Here is a 16707-nt window from a genome sequence, read left to right on the forward strand (position 1 = left end):
GATCAGTTTCACCTTGAGGAATGGGCAGAAATCCCAGTGGCAAGATGCGGCAGCTGTAAATGCAGCAGAAGGTGGCTCTACGAAGTACTGACTTTAGGGGAGTGAATACTTATACACACTTAAGTTTTCTGTTGTTCTGTCCTATTTGTTGTCTGCTTCACAATAATAATAAAAAATAACATCTTCAAAGCTGTAGGCATGTTCTGTGAATGAAATGATGCAAACCTTCAAACAATCCATTTTAATTCTAGGTTGTGAGGCAACCAAACATGAAAAATGCCAAGGGGGTGAATACTTTTTCAAGCCGCTGTATGTTCCCCTGTTTTTGACTGGTTTCCTCCAGGTGCTTCTGTTTCCCACCACAATCCCCAAAAAATTTGAGCAGATTAACTAGCCTGATCAAAAATGAACTGAGTATGTGTTTGTCTTTGTATACGCCAGGGAATATAGACTGTAAGCTCCATTTGGGCAGAAACTGCCTGAATGACTATTATTTATAAAGCACTGCGTTACATGTGAGCACTATATTTAAGAAATAAAAAGTTAACAAAGAAGGATAATGTATGACCGTTTTAAGCTTTGGTGTCTATTGGTTTCACAGTCCCAAGGGCTTCAACAAATAGACTGAGGGCCAGATGCACTAAGTTTCAAAAGTGATAAAATGGAGAGTGAAAAACAGCCAGCCAATCAGCTCCTAACGGCCATGTCACAGCTGCGCGTACGTCCCTCTTTTGCAACTGTAGAAGTTGGAAGGTATGGGTATTGTAATGTTGATCAGGAAATAGTATTGTATATTGTAATGCTGACCAGGGGTGGGGTTGGGTTAAGGTAGTAATGAAGTCGGTTCTGTGAATGTGTCTTGCAATTTTTTGAACTGCACAAGCCTTGTAGCCGAGCACACACAGCTGCTGGCCAGGGCCGTCTTAACATTGTCGGGGGCCCCATGGCAGAATATTAGCGCCCCTCCCAGGGCAGAATATTAGCATGCCCCCCCCCCCGGGCAGAATATTAGCGTGCACCCCCCTCCCTTACCTGCTGTTCTGCCCACGCCTCTGTCCGGGAAAGGCAGCTAGGATGGCGGCAGCCGGGGGAGAGGTACACTCAAGCCCCTGCGGGGTCCGGGCGGCGGCTGGGGAGCTAGTAGTGCTCTATTTGCCGGGCGGTGGGAACTGGATTTGCTGCTGATTTTGAAAAGACCGGTCGCACGCTGATTTGCTGACTTTCAGCCAATTAGCGTCCGGACAGTCTTTTCAAAAACAGCAGAGCTTCCCACCGCAAATAGCGCACTACTAGCTCCGGGTCCCCAGCCGCCGCCCGGACCCTGCAGCGGCGTGAGTGTACCTCTCTCTCAGGCTGTGCGGCGCCTCCCGCCCTCCCCCTTCCTCTACTCCAGCTGCCGCCATCCTAGCTGCCTTTCCCAGATGGAGGCGTGGGCAGAATTGCAGGTAAGGGAGGTGTGGGCAGAACTCTATGGCCACAGCCAAGGGGAGGGGAGCGAGCAACACTCACTTCCCGCTGCCCGGATCCTTACCCTCATCCCCGCTGCCCGGATACCTGTTACCAACTGCTTGCCGGTCTTTCCCATCGTGCCCAATGGGAAAGACAGCCCTGCTGCTGGCAATTCAATTCCATGCATCATACAGTAATTGTATCTTCATTTGCAGCTACACAGATATAACAGAGTGGCACTGAGGCATTGGATTGTGAGCTCAGGTGTGTGTGGACCAGCGGTTTCCAACCTTTCATCTCTCCCAGACCCCTTGATTAGGCTTTTCATTTATAAGAACCCCCTCCTCTCAATTGGAAATATCCACAGTACATACAAGCGGAGTGGAAGTGAGCGGTATGCGTGTCTATATGCATGTCCTTACATTAAGGAGTAGCGGAGGAGCAGTGTGCAGTCAGGAATCAGGTCCATCAGTGTCTGGCTGTGTGCTGTCTCCGGGGTTCCTGCTAACGCCTGTAGGACTATTGCTGCTGCTTCCTCCCCCCTGTCAGCGCAGGGCAGATGATCATTGATGTCTGAGGGCAGCATGGGTAGTTCCCAGTGGGTTGCTGGTTGGGCAAAAGCACAAGGATCTTCTGAGGAAACCGCATAATTAACCCAGTGGAGAAACGCATAAGGAAGGGGTTAAAAAGCTTCCAGCCTTGCCACTTGCAGACTGTGCGGATCCTTTTGTATCTATTCTGCCCCCTACCTTCAGGCTGACTGCTTGCACAGGTCTGGTTGCCACAGTTTGAAGGAGGACACCCTGCTTCACGCCAGCGGCTGGCCAGGACGCCGGAGCGAGCAAGTGGCCAAGCTGACAGTGGCTAGAGCGACAGTTGCTAGAAAACATACAACAGGCGGTCCAGAGTCGGCGGTAAGCACTATAATCTCCTTGCTCTGGAATGGAGCCGCACATAAGAGCACACTACCATCTCTGCTGCCGACCTTCACCGCTATAGTCACAACTGCGATAGAGTCCACCAACTGAAGAGCTCTCTTGATAGAGGTGCAGTGGCGCAACAATTTCAATTTCATTTGGACTCCCTAAGATTGCGCTCAGATCTATTTGACCGCTAGAGAAGGGGGACTGATCTTCAAATATACAAATGGAATGGATGGTAATTATCACTGTGAACCTTTACCTCGAGCATTAACACCTTTAAGATAAAGGAATACATTTAAGATATGGTTTTATACATAAATGTGGCTCAGCTGGAATATTTTTTGTTTAATGAAATATATGGCTCTTATATAGTATTAATATTGTATTTTATTATTGTTGTTTATTTATGGTTAATAAAAAAACTTTTCAGTTCATCACAAATTGGTTTTGCGCTCTCTCCCAATAGAAATAAAAGCACAAGGAGATGCTGATGATGATGTATCATGTTTCATCTCAATGCAACGGGAGACTTCTTCCGCCATCAGTAGACTACTTCTTTTTCTTCTTACCATTCAAACGTCCCATTTTTTGGGGGATGTTCCCGCGTCCCACCCGGGGCTGGCAGTGTCAGAGCTGTCCTTTATGTTAATAATCGCATTACTTAAGTGCAATTATTAACAATGCGATATTCTGTGAATGGTGGTGAGATGCACATGCAATTTCAGTGCCTCTCCGCCTTTAACTGAAAAACAAATGTTTCGTATTTACAGGACTTTGGACGGGATGTTGTAACATCCGCAGCCCTCGTCCCCTTCACCGGCCACCGCATTTTTAATAACGGCATATGTTCTAACATTTGGGGTTATTAACGCAAGGGACAGCTCTTGTGATAAGAGCTGTCCCTTGCGATGCGGTGCCAGCACTGGACTTCCGTGTCTGTGACCTGGGAGTCCATCTGCGCATGCGCCGGCTGCAGGGCATGCTGGGAGGGATCAGTCAAACAGCACTGCGGTAAGAAGCCCATAGGCTTCTGCGGGGAATCGCCAGCTTTTGCTGGCGATTCCCTCCGCAGCGCAGCCACTGCGGAGGGGGGTTAGAGCATACAGAAATGCTGTAAAAACCCCGATAACGTTTTTTTTTAACCGCATTTCTGTTAGAGAATCGCCCCCTTTAACTGAAAAACAAATTACGTTATTATTATTAATAATAATGATAACAACAACAACAATAATAACAATACATAGTTTCCAATTTGATTAATATAATAACCGCGGGATCTATAGACCCCCAGGCAACACAGGTAACCCCTGAGCCCGGGTTTCCCACAGTGACACCGTCCAGTACACACACACATCAGGATGACACTCACACAGTGTGCAACGTGTCCTCCTGCCCAGCCTCCTGAGGCCACGCCCACCTCGCCGGGCGCACCCATAGCTTGTCCCACAGGGAGAGGGCAAACTGAGACCGCGCCCACCCACCGGGCGGCACCCTGTCTTTTCCATTGGGAAAGCGAGATCTGAGGCCGCGCCCCCCGCAGGCCGCATCACGGCTCCGGCCGCTGTACAGGCAGCAGCAGAGCAGGAGGAGGAGGAGCACTGACTCGGAGACTAGGTAGGGAACAGGGCAGGCCGGAGGCGGCAGCGGGAGACACTGACAGCCGGCACGTACCGGAGCACTGCCCGCCCTCTTTATTTTGCCCACACTGTCTTCTTGTAGCTGTGCAGATGGGCGACTTCCTACTTCCCCGGTTTGTTCCAGCTGCCGCAGCACCTCTCTCTGCCCGCTGCTGCAGGATCTCTGCACTGGCTACTGCAGTACCTCTCTATATCCCAGCTGCTGCAGCACCTCTCTCTGCTCTAGCTGCTGTACCATCTTTCAATGTCCCAACTGCTACAACATATCTCTCCGCCTCAGCTGCTGCAGCACCTCTCTCTGTCCCAACTGCTACATCATATCTCTCTGCCCTAGCTGCTGCAGCACCTTTCTCGGCACTAGCTGCTGCAGCACCTCTCTCTGTCCCAACTGCTACATCATATCTCTCTGCCCTAGCTGCTGCAGCACCTTTCTCGGCACTAGCTACTGCAGCACCTCTCTTTACCCCAGCTGCTAGAGCACCTCTCTCAGTCCTGGGAGCTGCAGTACCTCTCCCTCTGCCCTGGGTGCTGCAGCACCTCTTTGTCTCTCTCTCTCTGTCTTCTGTCTCTCTCTCTCTCTTTTGCACTAAGCCAGGGGTGTCAAACTCAAATTCATCGGGGGCCGCATCAGCAGTTTGGTCACCATCAAAGGGCCGGTTGTATCTGTAGGTCCCCCTGTATAATTATAATGCCATGACACCACAGACTGCTCCCCCTGTATAATATAAAATGAATGCCATGACACCACAGGCTGTTCCCCCTGTATAATAATAATGCCATGACACCGCAGACTGCTCCCCCTGTATAATATAATAAAAGTAATGCCATGACACATAAATGATTATACAGGAGGAGCAGCCTGTGGTGTCATGGCATTATTATTATTATTATACACAGGGACACCTCAGGAAACAGCAGATATATATATTTTTTTTATTGTGAGTGTGATCCTCATCCTCACTTACTGTTTCTCCGTCTGTCCTGCAGCTGCTGCGGCTTCCAGCTTTTCTTCACTGCTTGCTGCGGCCACACTGTCCCCGACTCCCGGTCCAGCTTCCCTGCCTGCTCCTACTTCTCTATAGACGCATGGGTGGGCGGCGTCATCGTCATGACGTCCCCACCCAGTGTCTGTCACTGCCGGGCATCAGAGGGAACAGGCGGCCGGGCCCTCCTCCACGTAGCCGTGGAGGCCGGCGGCCATGTTTCTGCAGCCGCATACATATGTGCCTACAGGAACATGGCCGCTGACAGTGGAGGAACAGGTAAGGCGGACGTGGATGCGGCCCGCAGCACTCCTGTTTTAGACACACTGCCCCTGCGTGCTATCTCCTCGCGCGGGCCACATGACGAGGTCTGGTGGGCCGGATTTGACACCCGTGCACTAAGCTTCAAAAGTGATAAATGGAGAGTGATAAGCAGCCAGCCAATCAGCTCCTGCCTTATATTTTTTAAACACAGTCTGTTTCAGGTAGGAGCTGATTGGCTGGCTATTTATCACTCTCCATTTTATCACTTTTGAAGCTTAGTGCATCTGGCCCTCTATCTCTCTCTCTGCCCTGGGTGCTGCAACACCTATCTCTGCTTCTCAGGCTGCTGCTGCACACCATTTCTCTGCCCCCTCCAGATTGCTATTGCACTGCTCTCTCTGCCCATAGACTGCTGTGGCACTCTTCTCTCTCAGGTTAAAATGCAGCCAAACATCTGCAAATGCATATACATAGATTCTGTGGCTTGGATGCAGTGGGCAACACCATCCTTAGATGGCGTTACCTTGTAGAAGCCTATGGGCTTCTTTCGCAAAGCCCCCACGCACCCCAGTACCCCCTTTTACGTATGCACCAAGCGATACATGTGGAGATAGGACTCCGGGTCATAACCTAAAGTCATATCATCCCAAATGTCAGTTCTTACCACAAGAGCTGTCCTTTGCTAAACCTTAATGCATACTTTTGATATGTGTGCGTTGAGTGGCAGGATGCTTGATACATTTCACCTTATATATTACAGCTGCATCCTCATACACTGGCTGCAGTCATGCCAAACAGCCCCTCTTGGTTTGCCTAAGTTAAACTTTTTTAGTTGTTGCTTGAAATTTGCATCTTATTTGCCTAAATAAAACAACTTGAAGCAAGAAACCTACTTTGCTAGATTGTATAGACCAATTTGATGAGGGCTATTTGTACATCAATGTGAGAATGTCTGTCTGTCTGTCTGATTCTGTATAAGAACTGCAAATTTGCGGTCACTGCAGCCTTTTCTCTCCCCAAGTTCCATTGTGCTTTGTAACTTTTGCATTTAAAACAAATTCCAGTGGCGGTTCCAGGGGTGGGGCACAGCGAAGTCCAAAATTTAAATAGGGGAGACACACCAACTTTCACCCCCCCAGCATCACCAGCCGGGACTCACTGGGAGTTTGTATGGTTTCCCCCTTTTGGGCCAATTCAGTCATATTTCTGTGGACACGCTAATTAGGGGGAACCCGATGGTGTAATTCGCAGTCCCACACATTTCAGCTTACAGATCATGGGGTAACTAGATGAAATGTGTGAAAAGTCGCACGATACGAAGAGTCCTATATAGCGTTATCAGCGCAGTCTCCTTGTGCATCCTTTTCTTTGTGATTAATGGTGTGTACACACGGTCAGATGTGCCTTAAGATCCTATCCACAATCAGATCTGATAGGATCTTAAGGCACATCCGATTTGCATCCAATCTTGACTATATAGTGCAGATCTGCACTATATAGACAAGGCAGCCAAGACTTTCTGGCTTCCGATACGTGAACGCGGATCGGGATCGCAAGGGTTAAAACCCTTGTGATCGGCATCCGATTCTGATCCGATGTTGACTATATCGTCAACATCGGAAAGGAAATCGGACCGTGTGTACACACTATTAGATGCATTTTTGTCAAAAAAAGAAGCCAGATGCTAGAAGATTCTCATGCAATATGGAGTGCCAAAAGGGGCAGTTTGGCGTGACAAAGGTTAGCACCCATAGGAGTAATTTAGTGCATCTAATAGCCTCTAGTGGTTACTGGCGGTACTTCAACTCATAGAGGTGAGGAGTTGTTTGCCATCTATCTATACAGATGGAGCGGGTCTAATCTTAGTAGGGGATGGCGGAAGATTCGCCATCCCCCGCCAGCCGCCGTAAGGGGACACGCGCACGCAGCCTTACAACGGGGCTCCCCCCGGGTCCCCGCTGCCTCGCCGAGGGTCGCATCGGGTCCTTGCCGCCCCTCCCTAACCCTGTCCGTCTCACTGAAGCGGAGACGGACAGGGTTCACGTCCCCCCGCCGACTCACACGCACGCGCATCTCAGTCAGATGGAGCACCTCTCCGCCAGCGGACAGATTCTGGCGATGGCGGGGCAAGAGCGAGAGGCGCTCCATCTGTGTGTCAGCATTGGGATGCAATAAAGAAAAAATGCAGTAAATATGAGCGACCGGCAGGCACCCACATCGAATGGTCATAAAGCCCACACACTGTAAGTTTTTAAACGATTGGACGTTTCGATCAGTCGGAAACGGACATAACGTTTAAAAAAATCTTACCGTGTGTAGGCACCTTTTAGATATTATTCTGTGATCAGGAAAATATAGGTGGCCACTCAGCCAAGTTGCCGTATTTATTTATCAGTGTTAACATAGTACAGCTAGTGTCCAAGAATACATTGTCAGTGAATTACAATGATTGGATTATGACTTCATTCCTTTAGACACATTGCCATCTGATTAGGGAATTTCACTTTAAATGGAGACGGTAACATTTTTATGACCAAGAGTTGTATCTCTTACCTAACAGAAAATCCCTGATAATTGCCTTCAAGAGCCTAAAATTCCCTCTCGCACCTACAAGTGCTGTTTTATGGTGAGATATAGCTCCCATTCTTATTTATTATTAATTGATGCATTAACCACTTGGCAGATTTATCATATATATGGGTAGACTTAGGATTTAACTCCTTTGGAAGGGATCTAAATTCACAGTAATGTCCTGAATAAAAGACAGATTTAATACAAACGTTGGAGAATAATGGTACACACAAGTTTTTATGTCCCTCTGTTTCTTTTCCACCTGTAATAGAAATAGTACTCCACTGATTTTATCAGTTAGAATATTATATTTATTATTATTTATTTGTTTGGTGCCACCAGGGTTCCGCAGCCCCTTACAATACATGGATGAGAATATAGTTTTTGAGATTTCGCACTGGATATTGGCCAAGTGGTGTAGATTACACTTAATGAATTTTAGTTGGCTCCAATTCCCAGATAAATGAGCTCATAAGTAGCTATATAAGGTGAAAGACAGGGTTGGAGGTGCTCCCCTAAGTCAGAAACAACATAAAAGTACACGTAGAAAAGAAGACTTGTGTTGGGGGCAACAACACAAGTCTTCTTTTCTACGTGTACTTTTAAAACATGGATGAGCAAAAATCAATAAAATAACTAATTAGAGTACAAATGCAAATGGTAAATGAAAGACAGTTGTAGCAGTGGACACTGATGTAATTATGAAAGTGATAGAGATATATTCTGAGAAAAGCACATGAGGAGCGAGGGCCCTGCTCGTGAGGGCTTACATTCTAAAGGGGAGGGGCAGACAGACAGGAGTGACACATAAGGGATGATTCACTTAAAAAGTTATACATTTTAATGTTTAATCATTATTAACAATATCGGTGGTGTTCCCAGACAAACAATATAAGTCATATACAGTGAACGATACTGTTTAGTGATGTCACCAGGCCCTGCTGAACATGCAGTCAATGGTGATATAGGCAGACTTGGACTACATGTTCAGACGACGGGGGTCATTAATGACCTGCGGGAGTACGCATCGTTAACAATATAGGGATGCACTAAGATTCGCTGCACCTCTTCGCCGCACATCGCCGGCAATCGCATAGATACAATAATTATCGTATATGCACTAACATATGCGATAATTATTGCAAAGGACAGCTCTTGTGTTCAGACGGACAGTGGATTCTCCTCCTCCCCACACCCGGAAGAGGATGTACAGTGCAGGGAGGAGGAGGTCTCTGGTCCAGGCAGCACAGCACTGTGCTTCCTGGACACAGGTGGTGGTGGTGGTGGTGGTGGTGGTGGGGGGGGGGGGGGGTCGGCACGGGTCCGTGGGGGTTGGTGCAGGGTGGCTGGCAGCTGACTAAATTACAAAAAGTGGATGGAGCTAGCAAATGGTTCTGCAGAACCGATAACACATTAGGTATCCATTTAGCAGAACTGGTGCAAACCAGGTGAATCCCATCACTGAATATGTCCCTTACACAGTAAGCCACACAGATTGAGCCAAAATTCACATTATGGTATGCCACACAGATTGAGCTAAATTTCACATTATGCCACACAGTATAAGCCAAAATTCACATTGTGCCACACAGTTTGAGCCAAAATTCACATTATGCCACGCAGTATGAGCCAAATTTCACATTATGCAAAACGGAATGCACCAAAATTCACATTATACCACATGACATGAGACAAAATTAAAATTACGCCACATGGAACGAGACTTAATGCATGTTAAGCCACACAGAATCAGGCAGAATTCTGTTAAGTGGTGGGAGGGGTCTCTACACAAGGGTAAGTTCATATAAGTTGCTGCCTGTAATAGTTTTGTGCCCCTTAAAAAAATAATAATAAATGGGGTGGGGTGTCACAAAACATCCCATTTAACTGGGATGAAGAAACCCCTTCCCCCTCCATATCAATTAAACACATTTAAAAAAATGCAAGCCAGTCATCTTACACTTTAATTTTCACGCCGCTCCCCATCCTCGATGAGTCTGCCTGCCACCGCTCAGCCTTCCCGCGCTGCAGCCGCTCAGCCTTCTCGCTAGATGCTGCTTGTGTCCAGAGCAGCTCAGTCCTTGTAGTGGGTGCGTGGTGAAATCACCCATGCAATGTATCCCTGGGGCCGCTGAAGCCAACAAAGGCTTCAGAAGGGATTCAGAGTGTACAGGGCAAATGCCTCAAGAACCGATCACGATCTACCGGCGAAAGCTCTGCGACTGTCCAGTAGATCGCGATCAACGTTCTGGTGGCCTCTGCTCTAGAGGGTGCTTAATATATAAGAAGTAGATTCTGATTAGTTGCCCATAGCAACAACCTATGTGAAATAGAACTCCCTTCTTAGGAAATCCCCCCCCCCCCCCCCCTCGAGTTGCTGGACCCACCATATTCAACATGGCCCTTTCACACAGCACACCGACCCGGTGTAACCCCTGTTATTAGTGCGCTGTGGTATATTTGGTCTCCTTTCTCTCGCTTGTTTGCTTTGTCTTTTAAATTATTGCTGCTTTACATTTAGCGGCTATATCTCCAAAATCGTGCCGATGTCCCCAACTCACGGACTATTACATTTGGATTTAAGTCTCTGCAGGGCTAATAAAGTGTTTTTTGTTCCGTAAATGATTACAACAGCGCTCTGCAATTGTGCAGCATTCGGCACTTTCACATATTGTCTACGCAATATTAATGTCTGCGCTTTCTTGTTTTAATCTATTGGTTATTTGTCTGCCTCCATTGTAGTAATTGGTTTGTCCTATCTGGCAGAAACACTAAACTATAAAGGCTTCTTATTTGATGCACAGCAGGAGGTGAAATCTAGCGATAGAGAAGAACATAAAAAAATAAGTCTTGGACCGTTCGGAGGTAGCAATAAATAATAAGTAGAGTATTTATGGTTCTATGGGAGACGTGTGCTATGGGTTTATGGGTTCTGTATGTTTAAGAATTGTACTTGCTTCTTGTATTGGCATAAAAAACTGTGTTCTGTTTAATTTAAACCCTGCACAATGTCCGTGAGGTGTACGGTTAATCTTCAGCAGCATTAACCCATTGAGTGCTAAGATGTGCAAAATATCTGCAAAAAACGCTCACATTTGTTATATAAATTCAAATAAAAAAAATGTGTAAAAAAAAATAAAATATATATGTATGTATATATATATATATATATATATATATATATATATATATATATATATATATATATATATATATATATATATATATATATATATATATTTTTTTTTTTTTTTCCTAAGGTCATTATAATGAATAAAAATGTTTGCGTGACATATTCACGTGCCAATTTCCTAACAGTGAGTGATTATAATTTATTTTGGTCCTTATTGTACAGAATTGATAAATTTGTTAACTAAAGGCCCCCTTTAGTTAACATACATATACATGTATGTATATAGCCCCTGTTCACATGACTTTGACCCATTGGGATGGTAAATCATGTGAAAAGTGCCATATTGTATGTGACACCTGCAATTCCAATCCGATATGTGTTCCTGTGCGCATCGGATCGGATCCAGAGATCGTTGCGGCTGCAACAAGGATCAATCATATACCGTAACCATGACTAGGATCGCATACGAAGTATTGTATGCCAAAGGAGGGCATACGATGTTGCCAAGGTATCGCAAGCGAGGCTGCAGGCTATATTTCGCACAAGTGTATGGGGTCCCTTTTTTACTGGGGCCTGGCGGTGCTTCTAGCGGCCCGGGACATGACTAAGGTTGGGCCCATGGCAATGGGAAATTTGACAGTCAAAAGGTTAACATAAGTTTTTCACATTTTTTTCGACCCGAATGTCGACATGGACACTGTCAAAGTGTACCGTATCCCCTTGCATGACTGGCTGCACCGCCATGCTTTGGGCACGGTGCCTCTGCATTTGGCACACCAATATATTCTCCCACCATGCCGTAGTGGATGGTAAGGCATGAAATACCGCCTGTCGGCTAAAAAAACCCTGTAAAAACCTAAGGTCGACATTTTGACTGTCAATCTAACGTTTGTGTCGACCTTAGCTATGTTGACCTATTTTCAGGTGTCGACGTAAGCCCTGATGATCTTCAGTGTTTAACCCAATGCATGTTGACCTAAATAGGGTCTCTACCTAGTGACCTCCCAAATACTGTAGCTGGAACATCTCTCTATAGCAGGGCAGAGTACAGAGTAACAGTGTTAGAACTGCCGTATTGGCTCTGTTACCAGAAAGGGAGGAGGGGATTTCGTAACGTTCTTAAATGTGGACTCACGCCATTCTTTCTTTCTTTCTTTTTTTTTCAATAGTGGTTTATGGATCATTCCTTTTTTATATAACCCGCATTTAGAAAAGTAACACAATTTAGGTAAGTGCTTTAATTCTCTTTTATGTGTCTCAAAAGTGCTGTAAACTGTCTAAGGCAACTATGAACTCTGATAAACAACAACTTTAAACTTTTCCAAGACTCTAGAATGTATTGTGTTCGTTTTTTCTCTAACCATTGATTTCCTGGGAGAACCTTTGCCGACTGAATGGTATATTTGGATATTACCTAAAGTAACATTTCAGCATATGGCATCAGAATTCATTTAGGGGCCCATTTATCCGTTAATATTTGAGGCTAAATCCCCGAAAACACCAGTTTTTGAGGGTTAGCTGCAAATATTAAGTATTACCTTAATGTAACAGGTGGGACCACAGCAGGAATTTCCGGTTCCTCCTGAGCCGCCGTACCCTCATAGGTTACTATGGGGGATGCGGAGCTGCCTGATGTGTCAACATCAGGCAGAATCGCTTAGGGTCCCTGGGCTCCAGACCGCACTTCTGCTGCTGACTACACATGCAACTGATTCGGTATGAAATCCCTACGGTCAAAATCCCGACAGGGTCATAATACCAACAAGGGCAAAATCCTGACATTTAAAATCCCGACATTTAAAATCCAGACAAGGTCAAAATACTGACATATAGAATGTACAGGTGAAACAGTCAACATGACTTTGTGTCGACATGGGTTTTTTCACTGTTTTTTTGACCCGAATGTCGACACGGTCGTCATGGACACAGTTGGAACTGAACCGCAGCCCCTCGCTATGCTTCAGGCACGGTGCCTCGCTGCACTCGGCACACTATTTTATTCTCCCGCCACGCTCTAGTGGATGGTAGGGCATGAAATACCGCCTGACGGCACATGTCGGGTCAAAAAACAGTGATAAAAAACCATGTCGACCTCGCGACCTGTCGACACAAAGTCATGTTGACTGTTTCACCTGTACATTCTATATGTCGGGATTTTGTCCTTGTCGGTATTATGACCCATTCGGAATTTCGACCGTCGAGAACAAACCTTGGTGTGAACCATCCTTTTAATAGGAAAAATATATTTAGTCAGTGTGTCTCTTCTGTCCATTTAGTTAGGTAGCATTTAACTAAGGGGAAGAATGATCAAAGCTTGGGGAGAGAGATAGAGTATAATCTGAGTCCCCTGACAGATATTGATCCTCGGCCCTCCTCTCCATGATAAATGCATTTGAAATGATATCTTGCAATTTAATGAATAAAGTAAAATCTGGAAACCATTTCATTGTGTTTTGGAGGTGGATTAAGCAAACACATGCAATGTAAATATGTACCGATCACAAAGTCCTGGGTAAATTAGCTAATGCTCACCGCAGTTTGTCTCCATTATCCCCTGGGTGTGGGCTTCTAAATAGATCAATAATACGCTGTTAAGAATTTAGGTTGAGTACCCTTATCCAGATATCCGATATCCAGTGGCGTAACTATAGCCACGCAGCCCCTGCGGTGGTGGGGAGGCGCTGAGAAGGTGAGACGTTTTTGAGGATGCTAGAGGAGGCGGCGGCGGCCTCCTCTAGCAACCTTAAAAACAGTCTGCAGTATGGGGGCAGCCATTTTCCGAATGTCACTTTTTTTTATAAGTAGCAGGAGCCGGGACCCGCTAGACCAGGCCTGTCCAATGTTGGCCCTCCAGATGTTGTGAAACTACACATCCCAGCATGCTTTGCAATAGTTTTAGCATTCTCTAATAGCAAAACTGTGGCAAAGCATGCTGGGATGTGTAGTTTCAAAACATCTGGGGGGCCAACGTTGGACATGCCTGCGCTAGACAGAATCGCCGGCGGCAGGGGCAGACGGCAGCTACTAACTATAGCCCCGCAGGCCCCCCCCCCCCCCCCCCCCCCCCCCCCCCCCCCCCCCCCCCCCAGTAATTCTTGGTCATCTCTGAGGATACGAGGCCTTGTGACGCAATTCTGTTGTAATTTCATTTGGCCCTGCCCCCTATTTAAATATGTACATCTCCAGCCATTTTGGTGCTAGGGGTACTAATGACACGAAGAGCATGAACCCAAGCACTATCCACTTGCAGAGAACAAAAGTCGGCAAGTACTGTATGATCTACAATGCACTTTGAACAGGTTTAATGCAATAATCAACATTGTCATAGCACGTACTATCCGCTCATTTATTATGCACATAAAAATCATGTGCAGTCATATGAAACCATTTGAAGAAAAAGCTCAATTTAAAAAACCCTCAAAATCTCTGAGGTATCATAGTATCCTTCACCTTACACTTGGCCACACTGGCTGATTGGCGAATACAGATCTCTGGTAAATACAGATGGATTTTCAGAATGCTTGGATCACTTCTGTTAACCTTTCATACAACGGCCGTCCAGCCTTCTCCTCAGACAGGACTCCATCCTGCAAAAGATGAGTTTATTGATTTTCCTGTCTTTATGCCATTAATTGTACGGTCATGTAGCTATTATGCTGCACTAAATGTTACATGGTTTACGTTTTCCTGAGGTAAATTATTACAGAAGAGCGCACATACTGTGGGGTATTCTATCGAACTGGAACAGGCCGATGGAGTTGTATGAGAAAATATACAGCTAAGTCGGCTCAGCATTTTCATATACATTATGAAATATGTCTTCGACTGGTGCTTTTCCAGCTTCTGAAGCTCATTCCCTTAATATTTTTATTGGCTATAAAAGCCCGGCCTTTCTACCATTCACTCTTATAAAAAAAAATAAAAAAAATTAACCGTGCAGTAGGACATGCTCAATATAATGGGCTTCAGTGGGAGAACCATACCCTCCAACATGGCCCATTCCATTAGGTGCTCTGTTCCTGGACTTCCCTACCAGTGACAGTTGCAGAGGTGGGGCTGCAGCACAGTCAAATATTCAAAAAGGGGAGCCCCTTCCAATGCCATTCCAAACATCACTGTCCTGGACTCACTGGCAGTTGATGTGACCCCCCCCCCCCTCTTTGAATTTTGGACTGTGCTGGAGTCCAACCTCTGTAACAGCCACTGACATGGAAGTCCAGGAACAGAGCATTTTCTACCTAATGGAATGGGTCATGTTGGAGGGTATGGGAGAACTTCTATTATTCTCTGCACCCTATGGCAAATTTTTACTAAGATGGGCGTTCTATTGAAGATGTTCCCATAGCAACCAATCAGATTCCATCTATTATTTTCTAGAAGGTGATAAATAAGGAGAATCGGCTTCAAAAGTTCTAAAATGGAGAGTGATAAACAACTAACATATCAGCTCCTGTCTGACATTTTTCAAAAACAGTCTGTGACGTGGCAGCTAGAAGCTGATTGGCTGGCTGTTTATCACTTTTGAAGCTTAATGCATCTGGCCCTCTATTATTTCCTAGAAGGTGATAAATGTGAAGGAGAATCTGATCGGTTGCTATGGGCAACATCCCAGCTTTAATAGATCTCCAATCTTACCCTTATGGGTCTCAGTGGGTCGACTGAACTTAACTCCGTTTTATAGATGGTTTTGGTAATATGAGCCCTTCTAGAACTAATATCTCCTTCACTCTTTGCCCTTCTTAATAATATTAATAACAATAGGATTATAATAATTTGTATTGATCATTTATCTGTAATTTCTCAAAACCCAGACTGTAACATGACAGACAGGAGGTGATTGGCTGGCTGTTTATCACACTCCATTTGATCACTTTTTGGAGCTTGATACATCGGGTCAAGGGAGTGGTTTGAGTGACGTAGGTCGATATCACTGTTTCTGTGCACACGTAGTAATTAGAACTCATTTGCTAAACGGTCTCACTAGATTTTGACTGCATGCGATTTGTTCTTGATTTCTAAGCAATCTACTGTAGATTGCTTAGCACAGATCGCTAGAAAAAGCTGCAAAAATGGCAACGTTAGTATTACCCCATTAGCCATGGAAGACCAACAGTGATTGTAATCGATCTGAAATTGATCAAAATCCACCTTTAGTTAATATAACCTTAGGAGAGCAGAGCTGCTCGTGGACACTTACATGTACATCCTAGAAGTTCTTGGACAGAATGCATAATAACAGGGAGGAGATAACCTTTTAAGATCATCTTATTTTACTTGCATAGTGCATGTTCCACTTTTATAGGACACCCAACCAATGAAGTCCATACATCAGGGACCAGAACACTCTGCTGCTTCTCTCCTTACACTCCAGTCTAGCTACTGCAAATTAGAGATGAGCCGCGTTCGGATCCTAGAGATGCGAACGCCTCCGAATTTACCTTATCCGCCCATAATCTGAATCGCGTCGGATTCTCGTGAGACCGGAACTCGGTATAAGTCCCGGCTTCCGACGCCATCTTCATTCCCATTCATGCATGGGGTCAGACAGCACGGATGTGTCTGTGCTGTTTGCAGAGGGGGATGCTATGACGGCAGCAGGGGGGGCACAAACTAAAGGGGACAAACAAATGGGGAAACTAACGGGTGGCCTAACTTGGGGGCTGCTGATGGGGGACAACTACGAAGGGGAATATGAAAGGGTTCATCTAGTAAGGGGGAACTACTGAGCAGGAAACTATATTAATGGC

At 45.7% G+C, this 16707-nt stretch overlaps 1 protein-coding gene across 1 annotated transcript in view; it reads left to right on the forward strand.

Annotated features, from left to right (window-relative positions):
* Nucleotides 1–3845: 3845 nt before the first annotated feature.
* TRIQK (triple QxxK/R motif containing) overlaps nucleotides 3846–16707 on the forward strand; it is a 91536-nt gene continuing 78674 nt past the window's right edge. Inside the window, exons 1-2 of the mRNA XM_083187066.1 lie at nucleotides 3846–3986; nucleotides 12130–12188. The gene's annotated coding sequence lies outside the window, so the exon portion shown is untranslated. The remainder of the gene's footprint in view (nucleotides 3987–12129; nucleotides 12189–16707) is intronic.

The sequence above is a fragment of the Crinia signifera genome, chromosome 5, assembly GCF_055691185.1.
Source record: "Crinia signifera chromosome 5, ASM5569118v1, whole genome shotgun sequence".
In the NCBI taxonomy this organism is placed as follows: Eukaryota; Metazoa; Chordata; class Amphibia; order Anura; family Myobatrachidae; genus Crinia; species Crinia signifera.